The sequence below is a fragment of the Panthera leo genome, chromosome C2 (genome assembly GCF_018350215.1).
Source record: "Panthera leo isolate Ple1 chromosome C2, P.leo_Ple1_pat1.1, whole genome shotgun sequence".
Lineage (NCBI taxonomy): Eukaryota > Metazoa > Chordata > Mammalia > Carnivora > Felidae > Panthera > Panthera leo.
This window is the reverse complement of record NC_056687.1, coordinates 43,210,773-43,228,006: the sequence shown is the minus strand read 5'-3', so window position 1 is coordinate 43,228,006 and position 17,234 is coordinate 43,210,773.

The window sequence follows — 17,234 nt, the reverse complement described above, 5'->3', positions numbered from 1 at the left end:
CAAAATTTTATTGAAACCTAAATATACACGCGCTTATGTAGAAAATGATTTTGTTGTGACACTTTACAGTTACGGACAGGTACCAAAAGTCAACTTAAGCAACACTTTCTATGAAGATTTTTGCTAAATACTGTACATATGTTATGGGCTGCTTATCACAAGGAAGCAATTATGTTATTTTAGCTTGGTAATTTTTTTTGCTCTATGTTATATTAAGAAGCCCTAATTACAGATTCAAATTAGTGAAAATAGCATAAATGAATTGTTATGGCTACAGGGTGATATAATCATGAAATTTTAGCCATATTATTCATTTGATTTTATATTAAATTTCTTAGATTTAAGTCCACTTAACTGTAAGCAATTCATATACAAATAATCAATGTTTTTCTTGTGGTTGTACCTCAATTGATCTATGATTTTGGCTGATTTTATTTTGAAATATTAATTCTAATCATATTATTCAGAAAAAAAATGATAGTGTCTTGAAGAGTAGAGCATACATAAACTATGAGAGGAATTAGTAAATATTTTGGATGAGTTGAGAACTTAATTTTTTACAGTTATTCAGTTGGTAGCATTCATACTATCTTTAGCTATAAGCAATATCTACATAAGCAAAATGAGTTATTTAAACTTTTTCAGTGTTTCATCTTCTCAGAGTCTATTTCACTGAGAAAATCAAAAATGGGAGCATGATTCTTATTAAATGCGGGTCAGCTATCCTAATAGCAAAATTGGAACCGAGCTGCATCGAAGTGTAAACCTCAGAGCCATTGGCAAAATCTGAATAACTGCCACAAGTTCTAATGGAATGGAATTCAAGCAAAATAGCAATACTAGAATACAAAGAACAAAAAATAATATTCTCAAGACACTGCTGCTTAGGAAAAGAATGTAGGCAGAGTGTGGTGTGCAGAAGTAATCCTGGAAAAAAGTTGCTATTTCCATAGTTTTGACCGACTCCTGTTCCTTTTTTCTTTTGTGCCTGACAGAGTAAATGTTCGATTCTCAATAAACATATTATGTTGACTTGAACCCAGATTAAGACTAACTCAGCAGGTATTCAGCCCATAATGTAGTAGTTACAGCAGAGGTAAGTCAGGGAGACAACATAAACTAGATGAAGGGGAATAAGTAATGTGAGTGAGCTCCTCATAGTGAGGGGATTAAACTCTGGAGAAACCATTCGGAAAGAAGTGCTCTTAAGCCAGAGCATGGACGCACCATGTTGTATATGTATGTTCTGTTATTAAATTTAGTGGTCAATAGACAGTCAGTGTTTGTGTTTTGTTGACATATCTGTTAACATATTCGCTTTTTCTTTTCTCTGTTTTCATATGTAGATGGAAAATAAAATAAAGTTTGGGCACTAGTAAAATCTTCACTCAAAATTCAGTTTTATTTTCAACATCAAGTTTAAGTTCACAATTTGCAATTGGGAATGCTGCATGAGCAATGTCATTTATATACAAATGAAATTTTTTTTCTGAAATTCCTACAAATAGCCTGCTTCTACCATGAACTGTGAAGCAGAATCAGGATATCAATGTACAATTTTGAATACTTCTTTGATTTTGACACTTCTATATAGTCTAGTTTGATTTTTAACCTGTATTTTGACATAAAATTAGAACACAATAGCACTCACTGCTGCTGAAAACAGGGAACAGAATAAATCTGTTCCGTATGGTTATGATGGGATATACACCACATCTAAATTGCATGTGCTTTGCTAAAAATCTTGCATTAGTGAATATCCAAGAGTTAACAAAAGAATATAAAGTTAAATTTATTGTTCTGGAGAACAGAACTAGGACCAAGTTTTGGAAAATGGAGTTAATAAATTTCCACTCAACATAAGGAAGAACTTTTTAGCAATGAAAGCTATCCAAGCATAGAAAAGGCTGCATCTCAAGTAGTCAGTTCCTTGTCATTGGAATTATTCGAGCAGAAGTCAGATATATGACTATCATTTGGGGATGGTATGCATGTGGTAAGTGAGATTATGTGACCTTTAAGGTTCCTTCAAACCCTGCTACTATTATAAGTAGATGCCTTGTTGAAAATAGGTTAGCACACACACGGTGATGTTCAAATATCAACATCATCAAACTCAGCCAGAGAAATAATAAATTGAAGATATCATCGTGATTGGGGAAAACAAGCATATTTTCTGAAATCTAGTAGCAATGAGTTCCAGGGTAAGACACTGCAATGAATCAGTGCTTGGCATGAAGGAGACACAATGATTTAGTGCTTCAGCCTCAGTCCATATGGAGTTACTTATCAAATGGCAGCAATTTCTGTAAAGCATGCTAGACTGAATCTGCTGCCCGCTACACAAACACCGCGTGATGTCCCTGTCAATTGCACAGTGCTTGCTGCTACATGTAACAAAAAGCCAGTGACCCTACCTGCTATCACTAGTTTGATTGCAGTGTCTAGCTAAACTCTCAGTTTTTCAGCCTGACATTAGGACTAAATCGTATTAAAAATGAACGTTTAAAAAGGAGCATATTTAACCTTTATCAGACAGCGTAAACAATATTCTAGGATGGGTAGAGAATGATACTGACACGGACTTTCAGATCTGAACTACATCCTTGTCCACCCAGGTCTGTGCTCTGAGAGGCTAACCTGTATATGGATATAGATCAAGGAGCTTTCTTGCTTCTGACTTCTGGCTAGAATCTGACAATGGAGTTGGCGGGTGGGGGGGTGGGCATATAGAGGGAAGAAATAGAGAGAAGCCAAATTAATTATTACCTCAGCTTCTTTCGTGCAAGCTTCGCTTCACTGGATTGAACGCATCACTAAGGGTCCCAGCTTTCATAAGGTGACCTTCTTCTTAGCCTCTCTGTTTCTGGTTTCAGGTAACTTCTTTCCCCTCTCCCTTTCTGGCCATAGAGAAAGAAGAGCAGCCTTACCATTACCGCCACTAGCTCTAGGACACTCCCCTATAACTTCATGCTGCCCTATACCCTGTGTACATCTTTATAAATAATTTCTTTATTAAAGTCTTTGCAAACACCCACGTGTAGCTTGCTCTCTGTTTCCCTCTCCAGGCCAAAGCTCTAGGTGACTTGTTCCCTGTACTAAGAGTCTTTTTTGGCCAATTATGCTTTCACATATGTTTTAGGTAAATTCTTAACTTCCCACACAGCTTAATGAGAATGAATTGAAGAACTTAAAAAACATGTGCTACGTCATATTATTTGTGATCAGTGTATTGTAGCTGAACATATTTGAATTTGGGGCAATTTAAAAAACCGTAAATAGGGGCGCCTGGGTGGCGCAGTCGGTTAAGCGTCCGACTTCAGCCAGGTCACGATCTTGCGGTCCGTGAGTTCGAGCCCCGCGTCAGGCTCTGGGCTGATGGCTCGGAGCCTGGAGCCTGTTTCCGATTCTGTGTCTCCCTCTCTCTCTGCCCCTCCCCCGTTCATGCTCTGTCTCTCTCTGTCCCAAAAATAAATAAAAAACATTGAAAAAAAAAATTTAAAAAATAAAAAAAAAAATAAAAAAAATAAAAAAAACCGTAAATATTACATTGGCTCTTATGAAAAGTGATACAGTCTGGGATACTTTCCTACAACACTGGAGCACTAAGTTGATCGATCACTCCGTATTCATTGTACAAACTCATAGTGGGTGTCCGTGTGTATTATTTTCAGTTATGGCCAACATGATCAATTTTGTTGTTTTTTCTTTAGACTATCTAACAATTTTCTCCTAGAGTATTTGATTAACTATCTAAACACTTTGAACTTAGCATAAAAAATAGATGTTAATGTTACATATTGGTTACATCCTTTATCTAGTTAGATAGTGTCCCTCAAATTCAAGTTCTCCCTGGAACCTCAGAATGTGATCTTGTTTGAAAATAGGGCCTTTGTAATTAGGTTAAGATGAAGTCATGCTGGAGTAGCGTGAGCTCTAAATCTGTTACCACTGGTATCCTTATAATAGAAGAGAATAAACACAGAGACATAGACACAGGAGAAGGTGATAAGAAGACAGAGGAGAAAAAAATCATGTGAAGATAGGACACATATTGGAGTCATACATGCACAATCTAATGAATGCCAAGGACGGCCAGAATGTATCAGAAGCAGAATCAGGCAAAAAAAAAAAAAAAAAAAAAGATACTCCCCTAGAGCCTTCAGGAAGATTATGATCTTGCTGACACTTTCAAATTTCTATCCTCCAAAACTGTGAAAGAATAAATTTCTATTATTTGAGTCACCCAGTGCATGGTACTTTGTGATGGCAGCTCTAAGAAACTAATGTACATGTCTATTAATATAAATATTACCTCACTTGCTTCCTTTAAAAATCTCATTTAAAAGAAACCTGGAATTTTGAATTTACTCAAGATTAAATTTTGCTTTCAAACTTAGGTATATAATCTACAAAAGGAAAATAATTCTTTTATGTAAATTATTTTTCACTTTTAAATTCAGATTGATAGTCATTTGTCACTGCTAAAATATCTCATATTTACACATGTGCAAAAATCTCACGTTTAGGAATATATGTATTTAAAATATACATAAATATATATTCATACATATATTTGGATTTAAAATCCAAATTGCATTTCTTTTTTTTTTTTTAATGTTTAATTTTTGAGACAGAGAGACAGAGCACAAGCAGGGGAGGGGCAGAGAGAGAGCATGACCTGAACTGAAGTCGGACGTTTAACCGACTGAGCCACCCAGGCACCCCCAAATTACATTTTTATGTACATTTCAAAAGCCCGAGTATAGCTCAAGTTATTAAGAAAAATAGCGTTTTAGAAGATACTTTGTATAAAAAACATGCAATTGTTCTATTTCAAAATTAAGGACAATACTTACATTATTGAGTGGAAATAAATTACATTTTTTTCTTTAGTAAAATTTAATTCACATTAGCATTTTAAGCTTGTTCCATCATTTCACTGAGCAATAATATTTAAAACCCAGAGCCTGCATTATTTAAAGAAAATGGCTTTAGTTCAATTGGAAAAATTCTTTGAAAAGGAAATTTTTTTGGTTGCTTTAAATATTGATTCCTACTGAAGCAATAGGTGTTTGACATTAATGTTATGGCAACAGTGTCATTTTGCGGTTAATTTTTCTGCTCTATAAGATGTGTAGAAATGAATAACAACAAAACAGGTGTCATTATTTGACATGAGATAGAAGAGAGTAACCACACATTCTTAATTAAGTCTATGTGAGGAATAAAAGGGGAAGCAATAGATCTGTGGCATACTAAAATATATTTACTGATTATTTGGGTATAAATACCAATTACATAATTTATCTGGCTAGTAATCTTAATTGGTGAATATGTAATCCTAAAGAAATCAAGGATATTGTAAGAGTCAGTTAAATTCTCCTTACTATTCACATTTCAAAATATGCATTTGTTTAAAAAAGCACAAGCAAAGAAAATCTATTTTTAAAAAAAGGGCAAGCAAAGACGCCCACTAAAACTTCTAGAAAACTTTCTTCATTAAGTTATCCATTCAATTCACTCATTCATTAAAATATTTATTGTACATCGGTTTTATTCCAAGGAGCATTCAAAATACAACAGGTGGCAGCCAAGGAGGTATGTCGCATACATCATCCCTTGTGAAAAAAAAAATGTGTATGTGTATGTGCATGTGACAGCATTCACTCCAAAACCACTGGGAACTTTCTGAAAATGGCATTGAAGACCGAAGCTACTCTTTCCTAAACCTGTTTTTCCCCACTCTCCCTTCACAGGTGTCAGATAAGTGTTATGGTCTTAGGCACCCCCACATTCTCGTGCCTCCACCTTCTTTATCCTTCACAGGTGTCCCCCCAATAAGTTTTTAAATGACTAATCCCATTTTGCCATCTTATTCTGTCCTCTCTTTGGAACCAGGACACTGAAGAATTTCTAGTCTAAGAGAAGCATCTAGCTTGCAAATAGGTGAATATAAAGCAGTGCTTTAAACATTATTTAGAAAAATCATGCAGACAGATCGCTCAGGCAACAAAAAAGATGTCATCCTGGTAAGACAGGAAACAGTTAATATTTTAACACACTATTCATAAATACCTACGATGAATAAGAGTAAGTAGGGAACGTACTCGGCTCTTTTCTGCCCTGCATCAGATATCTCCGTTCCTCCTACTTTCAGATTCCTTGTGCCTAACTTACGTCTCAGGTGCATTTGGTTAATGCTGGTGAGGAGCATGTCAGAGAGAGAGACAGAAGTACCAGGTATTCTAGGTAGAGGAATAACATCCTCAAAAGTGAGGAGATATGGAAGAGTGTAAGTGTTAATGGAGATTAGTAAGAAGTTCAAAATGTGAAGCATGTAGATTTTATCCTGGTGCATTTTTAACCCACTTGATTGTTCATTTACAGCTCTGAGACTTGTCTTTATGATCAACCTGGCACTCCTGACTTCGATGACCAGGCATATGGTGATGATTTGCAAACCTATACTGTCAGTCCAAATCTCTCCCCTGAGCTCCAGCTGCCTTTGTATCTCTCCTCCTGTGCATATTATAAGCACATGCAATTCTTCATGTCCCAAACAATTCTCTATCCCAATCTCTGCCTCCCTCATCTCCCCAATATAGTAAACATTTGTGTTCATAAATCTCAACGAGCTTTTCTACACAAAAGCACAGGCCAGAAGCTGCGGCATCATTCTGACTCTTTCCCAAATGTTCCCATCCTTACGCTCCCCAGCCCAATTTAGTAATTTACCTAGTGGTGTTTTACCAAGTGGTATTCTCTCTCTAAATTCTTTCAAATTTATCTGTTCTCCTTACCCTCCTAGATACTGCCCCAGCACAGACCCACTTATCTTTCATCTCAGCTAACACAAAAATAGCACAATTGGTTCTCCGTCTGTCTCTGTTATTTCCCACCTCAATGCTTTCTCTCTACAACTACGAAATTTAAAACAGAAATCTGATTACATTAATGTCCTGCTTAAAATTCTTTGGTGCATGTGGTATAAAAAGTAAACTCCTTTTTCCTTATAGAAAATATTTCATCATTTCTTAATCTTTGTATATTTGTTTGTTTCTATTATTTTTATAGCCCTCCATTTTATTCCCAAAATACGAATGTGAACTTACACACATACACACATGATACCACACACACGCATGAGCGCAACATGCAGTTCCAATCCTGATTATTTATCCACTCCTAGATCTTTTTCTCTTTGTTTTTTCCTCTGTGACTCAAATAGTAGTTCCCACTGCCTGGAGGGTCCTTTACACCCTCTTCCAGGGGCCAATCCATTGTCATCGTTGAAAGAACATATCTTTCCCATCTAAATTCAAAAGGATCCTTCAGAAATTATGGACCAAAATTATGTCTTCTCATGGATATTTGTGAACATGTGTGGCTCCTTGGCTGTGGATACGCAAGCCTACACAAATACCAAATTGCCCAGAGTTAACTCTCAGAGCACCACTGCCAGCAGCCATCCTGAAATGTCATCAACTAAGCCGGGTGGTAACTGGCATCAAGAAAGAAATAAAGGAGGGGCACCTGGGTGGCTCAGTCGGTTAAGCGTCCGACTTCAGCTCAGGTCACGATCTCGTGGTCTGTGAGTTTGAGCCCCACGTCGGGCTCTGGGCTGATGGCTCAGAGCCTAGAGCCTGCTTCGGGTTCTGTGCCTCCCTCTCTCTCTCTGCCTCTCTCCCGTTCATGCTCCGTCTCTCTCTGTCTCAAAAATAAATAAACATTAAAAAAAAATTTTTTAAAAAGATGGCGTTTGTCAGATTTAAAAAAAAAAAGAAATAAATAAAGGAAAGCAAAATGTTACATCAGTAAGTCAGCCATGACTTCTAAAATAATTTCCAGTCACAGTGAGATTTCCACAAATAGACCTGTTTCTAAATGTGTGCCACAATAAACAACCAAAAATCTAGACAATTTTTAGACTCAAGCTTAGGATTGAAAACTAAAGCATTTTGGATATCAGTAAACAGTTAAATGGGTGGCCAAAAACATACTGGATTATTTTATAGTTGGGCACCAGCTGTAAAAAAATCACAATTTGAATCACTGTTGAGGTAGCAAATATAATGTAACAGCAGAGACAAGATGACAGTTTGATGTGAAAAAATCCATCAACCCACATGGTTTGTATGACATTGATTCTATGGAGTGGCTCTAACCTATCTATCCGGTGGAAATTTTATGAAGTCAGACAACCAGTGCTTTGAACTTTATGGATAGAATGGCAGAAGAGAAAAATATATATATACATATATATATATATTATTTGGATTCATTCAATGATACATTCATTTTCAGCTTCCACGATTTATTAACGTTACAAGACTGCTCAATCAACTACCACATAATGTTGACACTACTCTCAGATGAAAAATAAGCTTCCGTGGACCTTCAAAACAACAAAGAACCTAGAATATGAAAAATACAGCATTTCCTCTACTTTTCACTAGACGTACTGACTTTAAAAAGATGTCTGATACAGTTAGCCCTCTACATTTCGAATGGCCATAAGGTATTTGAAACCTTACTCATTTATTAAAAATCAGTGTGGTGAATATTATATAACAGACATTGGTGCTCTCTAATAAGGATAGAAAGATGAAAAAGACAGTTGTAATAGAAAAAACAAATCACTCGTTGTGAGCCCCAACAAGTAAAATATTATGTTTTGTGATTGAGAGGCAGTAAGTGCAAACTCTAAAAACATGACCTCTGAAGTCAGAGTCAGCTTGAATCCTGAAAGTTTTACCTACTAACTATGTTAGTTTATACAAATTACCCAAACTCTGTATGATTCTTTCACATTTATAAAATAACATAGGAAAATAGTAGTACCTACCTCATAAGGTGTTAAGAGGATTAAATAAGTTAATACATGCAAATTGCTGTACACAAGTCCTAGTATATAATAATAAGATGCTCAATAATTTAAGCTCAATAAATAATTAATTATGATTAATGTTGGTGTAAAAAGATCGACAACAGTGATTTAGAAGGGAAGGTCTTTGAGCCCAGAAGAAAGGCTGCCTGACAGTCTTTAGCAAGAAATAATTTGAAAATAATTTCCAGGGAAATTGCTGTTTTTCCTGGAGTCTTTAAAAATGAGTAGTAATTTCCCAGGATGACAGGTGAGCAGGCCTTTGAGCAGAGGGGGCAACCGTGCGAAGGTAAATAAATGAGAGCTTGGAAAATAACGATAATGATAGTAGAAACCCTTACAAGGAAATTCATCTAATCCATTTATCCAAATTAACTGATAATCTTCTCTCTGTGAGAATGTGCTGAGGAGTGGGGCACCTGGGTGGCTCAGTCGGTTAAGCTGCTGACTTCAGCTCAGGTCATGACCTCACAGTTTGTGAGTTTGAGCCCCGCATTGGGCTCTGTGCTGACAGCTCAGAGCCTGGAGCCTGCTTCGGATTCTGTGTCTCCCTCTCTCTCTATCCCTCCCCCGCTCAACTATGTTTCTCTCTCTCTCAAAAATAAACATTAAAACATTTTTTTTAAAAGAAAGCACTGAGGAGTACCCTCAGCATATGCTAAATGCTCGTGAGTAGGTAAACCACACTCCAGCAGATACACACTCTTCCAGTACTCCCAGTTGTGCCGTCAAAAGCAGTTGGTTTTCTTTCTACTTCTGTTGAAGCCACTTGCAATTATTACGGTAGCTATGTAATAAATTTAAATAACATGTAAATCAACTAAATGAGTTCAAGGTAGTCATTATGATAAACAAATTAAGTGATTTGTAAATACCTGGCAAAGGTGTGCAATTTCAAAATGTATTGTTAAATTGGGTGTGAAAAGGTAACAGTGACATACTGGAAAATTAATCATAAATATCTAGAATAAATCTGGAAAACCGTCTTCAAAATTTTTGTTCTTCTCTAGAGAATGTAAAACTGGAAAATCTAGACCATAATGAAAATGTAGACGTAAGGCAGTAGCAAACTTCAGTCAGTAATTCCATTCACCAAGGAAAAGACAATAGACCGGCAGCAAATGTTTGGGAACTGAGTATCTATGTATATGTTTCATGTTAAAATGCAGCATTTACAAGGCCTGTGTATAGTTTTAAAATTGTTTCTAGCTACCAGATATTTTTAATCACATACTACTGTTCTAGGTTCATTAAGATGGGATAGTTTGCACTGGTTTTGACTATAACCTGGCTTGGTGAAAATGATATACAACTATGGAAAATTGGTGGAAAAATAAGCTGGAGACGTAAATGAGGTATTTTGTGAGGCATCATTTATACTTCTCTGAAAGTGTCGCCCAAAACTTTGTAAGTACAGAGATTCATTGTTAACAATAAGACATTTTTTTGTGTGTGTGTGGATTTACAAACACTTTGATTGGTTGTCAAGGCAACCCTTCGATTTATATAGTTTTCCAGGACAAATGAAATTATTCCTATTTTCTGAAAGATAAAATAAAGTTTGGAGAATGTCTGAAGTAAAATAGAGGCTTTGAGTCTGTGGGATATTTTCACAATTATTCGCCCCTCTTCCTGTGCTCCTACACAGGTTTAAAATTCAGCTTGTGAATCACCCACTGTGAGAGACCTTCTCCATTTGTCTCCTGGGTTGGTCAATTATACACCTATTTCCCCAGAGTATTGTTAAAGCGTCTCTGTTAAGTCACACTGTAGGATAACTTCTTACCCTTTGTTGAAATACATATCACCCTCTTAGATCATGAGTTATGCAAACATACTCCAGTATTTTGAGTAATACATTCCAAGAGCGTATTAACAATAAATGTTTGGCGAGGCTGGACAGAAAGCTGGATAAGACACTTCTGAAACCACTTCTAAAATACAAGTTTTATTATGTTATTTTTCTGCTCCAACACATCATGACTTTCTCATTATCTGTACGGGATAAAAACAAACTGCATTTTCTTGAATTCTAGTTTAACTATAAAATGCCCCCACCTGGATTATCAGACTACATTTCTTGCCATAACTCCAACTGAAAGCCTTCATTTGAACCGGATTCTTGTCCTCCCTCTCTTCCTAATGCCTCATAATCTCGGTTTTAGTTCACAACATTTATTCATGACCTACATATAATTATCCTTAATCCTCCACTTTCCTTCCTACATACTGCAATTTCCCTTACTCTTCTAGTCTGCACTGAGATACTTTTTTTAAATGTTTTTATTTATTTTTGAGAGATAGAGATTGAGCATGAGCTGGGGAGGGGCAGAGAGAGAGGAAGACACAGAATCTGAAGCAAGTTCCAGGCTCTGAGCTGTCAGCACAGAGCCTGACATGGGGCTCAAACTCATGAACTATGAGATCATGACCTGGGCCAAAGTCAGATGCTCGACCGACTGAGCCACCCAGGCACCCCATGCACTGAGATATTTTTTATGCGCATTCTTTCCTGTGTTAGGAGCTCAAAAGAGCTAAGCTGCCAGTTGTCAGAGTAGTTGATTAAGACAAGTCAAAATAAAAGTAACCGTCAAGCCTTTAAACATGGGCCAATAGGCTACACCAGAGAAAGTACTAACTCCCCCAATCCACTCTTCCCTATGGAATGGCACCAGTTAAGATGTTTCACAGCAAAGGGACCCCAAAACAAATGGATCCTCCAGTTTTATGAACCTGGAGGGCTTAGGGGAGGGAGAGGGGAAAAGACTAGGCGTGGAAAGTACTGAGTACTGACTCTGAGTGAAGAAAATGTGTCCTCAAGTTTCTTTGCCTTCACCTCCAGTTGGCAAGAGGTTTTTACATAAATGCCTTTGGAAGGCCTCCATAAAGACACCGGCAAATGAAGGCACCTGGGCTATGAATGCAGCTATGTATGAGAGGGTGACCAATCAGAGATCCTGAGTTCTAGACTGCAAGTCTCTTCAAAGACTGCAATGCATTGTCTATGTACCAACTCTGGTGTGAGGAGGGCAGCTCTCTCCCATGAGGTCTGCCAGGTAAAGGCTTTTTAGGTGTCTATTTATGTTAAGGCCTGAAGTATCACACATTGTATTTTTTTAAGTAGGCCCCATTGTGGAGCTCGAACTCACCACCTGAAGACCAAGACCTGACCTGATATCAAGAGTCAGAAGCTTAGGGGCGCCTCTGTGGCTCAGTCGGTTGAGCATCCGACTTCGGCCCAGGTCGTGATCTCGCTGTCTGGGAGTTCAAGCCCCGACTCGGGCTCTGTGCTGACAGCTCAGAGCCTGGAGCCTGTTTTGGATTCTGTGTCTCCCTCTCTCTCTGCCCTTCCCCCACTCATGCTCTGTCTCTCTCTGTCTCAGAAATAAATAAACATTAAAAAAAATTAAGAAGAAAAGAGTCAGAAGCTTAGCTGACAAACACCCAGGCATTCCCCAGCCCCACAGAGCATTTTGCACTGAAGCTGGACTCCTCATCCTACAGTATGTAACCCAACATTGCCTAACCTCACTATTGAACCCTTAGCTTCTTGGGTGAAGGGACATCTATTCTTCTGTTTCCCACTCTAGTAATCCAAGTAATATTTCCTGATTGATTTTAGGGAGCTCACACTTACTTTCCTATTATTAAATTATACAGTCAGAAGGACCAGAAAATCCTTTTGTGATGGTGATGAGTTTTACATGAACAAATTTTGTAAATATCTCGAATAGAATAAGTTCCCAATAAATGTTGCTGCTCATAACAATCACCCAGGAAATACATTTGTTTTAAATATTGGAGGAAAATATAATTAGTAGATTTGGCAAGATAATAGGAAAAGAAGAGAAATCACAGTAATCTATTTCACCGAAGCAACCAGAATTCTTAGTGCCTGTTGAAATGTGCAGCTCAATATCTTGAGCCTAGGAATGATTAGAAATTGCTCCCTTTTCACTGCATAACTGGTAAGTCTGAAAAAATACTGAACATCAAACATCATTAGATCAAAATTTTGAAAAAAGGTTATACTTTTTCACACATAAAGAATTCAAAATGCCGTGCGAGAAAAAGTATGTCTTATTCTGGCAAACTAAAGTATATTTAATGCTCTCAAGTAAACTGTCACTGATGAAATGCCTGCCCCAAAACAATGAAAGTTACTGTAATGGAATCTATGCCAGCTTCCAATTTCCAGATGTGAATTTCCAAAGTGCTATTCAAGAGAAGAAAGGTCTTTTGCTGTAATCAGTAAAAATAATGGTGCTTTTCCTTATATACAGCCTTTACATCGTTTTGCTTTAATTCCATAAGGAATTAACCTGTATGTCTATCGTCTACTTTTGTCCCATCAGGTCGACCACAAAGAGGTATTCAGGGATGGAAAAAACAAACTTTATATGCACTTATGAGATACCACATTAATCAGATAAAACAGGAAAAACTGCCCAAATTAATTTTTTTTGTAACGTTTATTTATTTTTGAGACAGAGGGAGATAGAGGATGAACGGGGGAGGGGCAGAGAGAGAGGGAGACACAGAACCCAAAGCAGACTCCAGGCTCTGAGCCATCAGCCCAGAGCCCGATGCGGGGCTCGAACTCACGGACCGTGAGATCATGACCTGAGCTGAAGTCGGACGCTTAACCGACTGAGCCACCCAGGTGCCCCTTGATTTTGTTTTTGAAGCAGAGAAACCAGGGAGAGTTCACATGACAACAAATAACCAGGCAGATTCTTTAGTTCTTTGAACTATAAAATTATGGCACTAAAATGACTGAGTTGACATATTTGGGGATTTGATTACACAATGATTTTTATTTATTTAATATGTTTGTGGATATTTTTGTTGGATTTATAGTCTTTATTTTATTTTATTTATTCTTTTATTTTATTTTATTCTGTTTTATTTTATTCTTAATTCAGTGGCATAAATGATGTTTGTTAGATTTACTTTGAGGTTTTAATAGGCAAATAAGAAATTGTATAAGTAAACTAAAGAATTCCATTATAAGAAGGCAATCTCTAGCCATTTTCTGTACAACTTGTATCTCAAGAAAAAGTTTTTTTTTTTCCCCACATAGTCATTTTTCAACAGTGTCTGAAATATTTAAATAAGGACTTTCGTGTTGGTTCACTTTCTGTCATTCCCTTATATTTAAATATATTATGCAGCATCTCAAGATATCTAATGAAAATGGCAAAGCTACTGAAACTTACAGATATGTTTTTTTTTCTTTTTCTTTTTTTTGGTTTAGATGTTCTTAACTTAGTTTTGCCTGTAAATAAAAGGTACCAAAACTTCACAATTTACTTTTCACGTTACATTAAGTGACTTATTTATTGCAAGCAAAATTTTCATATCTTGGATTTGGTTGTGATTATGAGATTTCTGCGGGCATTCTTTATTCTGTTATAGTCTCCACGGCATCTATCACATCAATTGTGGCATGCAAACCACAATTGTTTGCATATTGCAAATGCTTAATAAATTCTGATGTGTTTATTTAATGGAGTTTTTTTTCTAATCTGACTAAAAATGTCCCCTTACTGATGCCAAACTATCCCTGAAATACAGTATCAGAAGTTTAGATTTATAGTTCGCATCAGCTAAAATTTTAACAGCTCAAAGCCTAGTTTTATCTACTGGAGATTAGGGTATTATTCATCCCCATACAAGCTGAATTTATTATTATGTATTTTGCTCTTTGCAAATTGCCTGAGCATTTTTGAGAGAAACTAACAAATCAGCGTAATTCTTAAAGAAACAAAACTGTAAAAATAGTCTTGTCAACTTACCAAGATTCTTTTAAAAGGCCATTTTAAGAGCTGAATTACTGCAAGCTAATTTTATGATGGATGAAACAGTCACATCAAATAAAGTAAATCATCTTTTTTTCTTTTGACAGAAATTCCTTTTAAGTTCTTATCTAGTGAAAAGAAACTCAGTGAGCACAAAATACATCCATCAGTTCCGCCTTTTGAAAAAACTTAAGGAACTTACAAAAATCATTTTAAAGATCAAGGATATGTAAGATCAGATTTCAAGAGAATCTCTGTTTGGTTTGGTATTGAAAGGCAATTGAGCTACTGGTAACATCACTCTGAATAGTTGAAAGGGAATTAGAATTTTCCACTCTCACAATTTGTGTCAAAAGAGAGAGTTAGGCCTGATGTACAGCAAGTATGAGTCACTAGAGGAAGTTTAGGTATTTAGATGTGCTTTGGTTTGATCAGTGTCTATGCTGGGCTGGTTTTTGTGTTTTGTTTGTTTTGCTTTTTAAGATTTTATTTTTAAGTAATCTCTACACCCAATTTGGGGCTTGAACTCAGAATTCCGAGATCAAGAGTCACATGCTGCACCCACTGAGCCGGTCAGGTGCCACTATGCTGGGCTGGTTTTTAAACAGACTTTTGATATTATCCCTGAGGGAAAACCCGAATAAGGTGTATTTGTTAGGTTTATTTTTTGTACCTGTGTGACAAATATTCTCTTGTTATTAGATGAGAATATATAGGATTTTTTTTTCCCTTTAAAGTTTACATTTCTGGTTTCATAAGTTCCTTTTTCTTTTGTTTACTCTTATTTCTTACACAACGTCTGAAGCAACTTCCAAAACCACAGTTAGACATCAAAAGTACAGAGACAGGGGGACAGAGGATCCTAAGAGGGCTCTGCGCTGACAGGCTGACAGCAGCGAGTCTGATGTCGGACTCGAACTCACGTATCACAAAATCATGACCTGAGCCAAAGTAGAGACACTCAAAGGACTGAGCCACCCAGCTGCCCCAAGGGTATTCTTCTCTTAATTGCAATGGGACCATATAGATAAAGTTATGTTCAAATTACTTAAGTTGCAGGTATACCTTCTTTACCTGCTCAATTACCATGATGTGACCTAAGTACTCTCAGAATCCTGTTTGAAAGTGTAAAGCACGTGTGAATTATTCTTTAGGTCACTTTGCATTCTTTGCTAATTTACATAGTGCACCCCTCCCCCATCACCCTCAGCCCATCACTCAAGCTTTTCCTCTAAAAGGCTTAGAAAATTCAACATAATATTGAAGAAGAAGGGTTGGAGGACTCACTAATATTCAAGCCTTTCCTCTAGAAGACCTAGAGAAGCCAACATACTATTGAAGAAGAAAGGTTGGAGAACTCACTAATAGATTACAAGATATACTAGAAAGCTACAGCAATCAAGACCGTATACTATCTGTGAAAGAATCAACACATATATTTGGGGCTCCTGGGTGGCTCAGTCGGTTAAGCATCCGACTTCAGCTCAGGTCATGATATCGCAGTTTGTGAGTTCGAGCCCTGGGTGGGGCTCAGTGCTGCCAGCTCAGAGCCTGAAGCCTGCTTCAGATTCTGTGTCTCTCCATCTCTCGGCCCCTCCCCTGCTCGTGCTCTGTGTCTCTCTGTCTCTCTATAATAAATAAACATTGTAAAAAATTAAAAAAAAAAAAGAATCAACACATACATCAAAAGTGCAGGATAGAGAGCCCAGAAATAGAACCACACAAATATAAGCAACTGATCTTTGGCAGGGGCTCCAAGGTAATTCGATGGAAAAATGGTAATGTTTTCAACAGTGGTGTTGGAACAATTGGCCATTCATATGCAAAAAAAGAACCTGGACATATAACCTACACTTTTCATAAAAATTAATTCAAAATAGATTATACACTCAAACATAAAATGCAAAACTGCAGATTTCTTGAAGGAAACAGCAAAAAATCTAGATGGTTTAAGTTTAGCAATGAGTTTTTGAATATAAATAAGTTTTTAAAGAAGTTGGACATTATTAAAATTAAAAACTGCCGTGAGAAATGCAGTGGTCACAAAGGTAACAAGTCATACTCTCATAGAAAATATTTGCAATAAAATGCATTTCACATGAAGTAGTTTAAAGTAAATATACAATTACTGAAACTTAACTTAAAAAAACTCAATAATAGATAAATTCAACTAAAAAATAGACAAAAAATCTGAACAGCTACTTCACCAAATAAGATACATAAATGGCAAATAAATGCAGAGACGTTCAATGGCATTTATCATTAAGAAATTGCAAATAAAAGAATTAAATATCACAACACACTTATTAGAATCGTTAAAGTGCAAGAAGAAAAATAAACATGAAGATATCAATAGCTGGGGAGAAGGCAGCACAAGAAATCTCCGTCATCACTGGTGGAAATGAAAAGTGATAAGCCACTTTTTTTTTTTCTTACATTCAAGTTAGTTAACATACAGTGTAGTATTGGTTTCAGGAGTAGAACTCAATGATTCATCACTTACGTATAATACATTAATATTGCCCATCCCAGCGCAGCACCCAGTG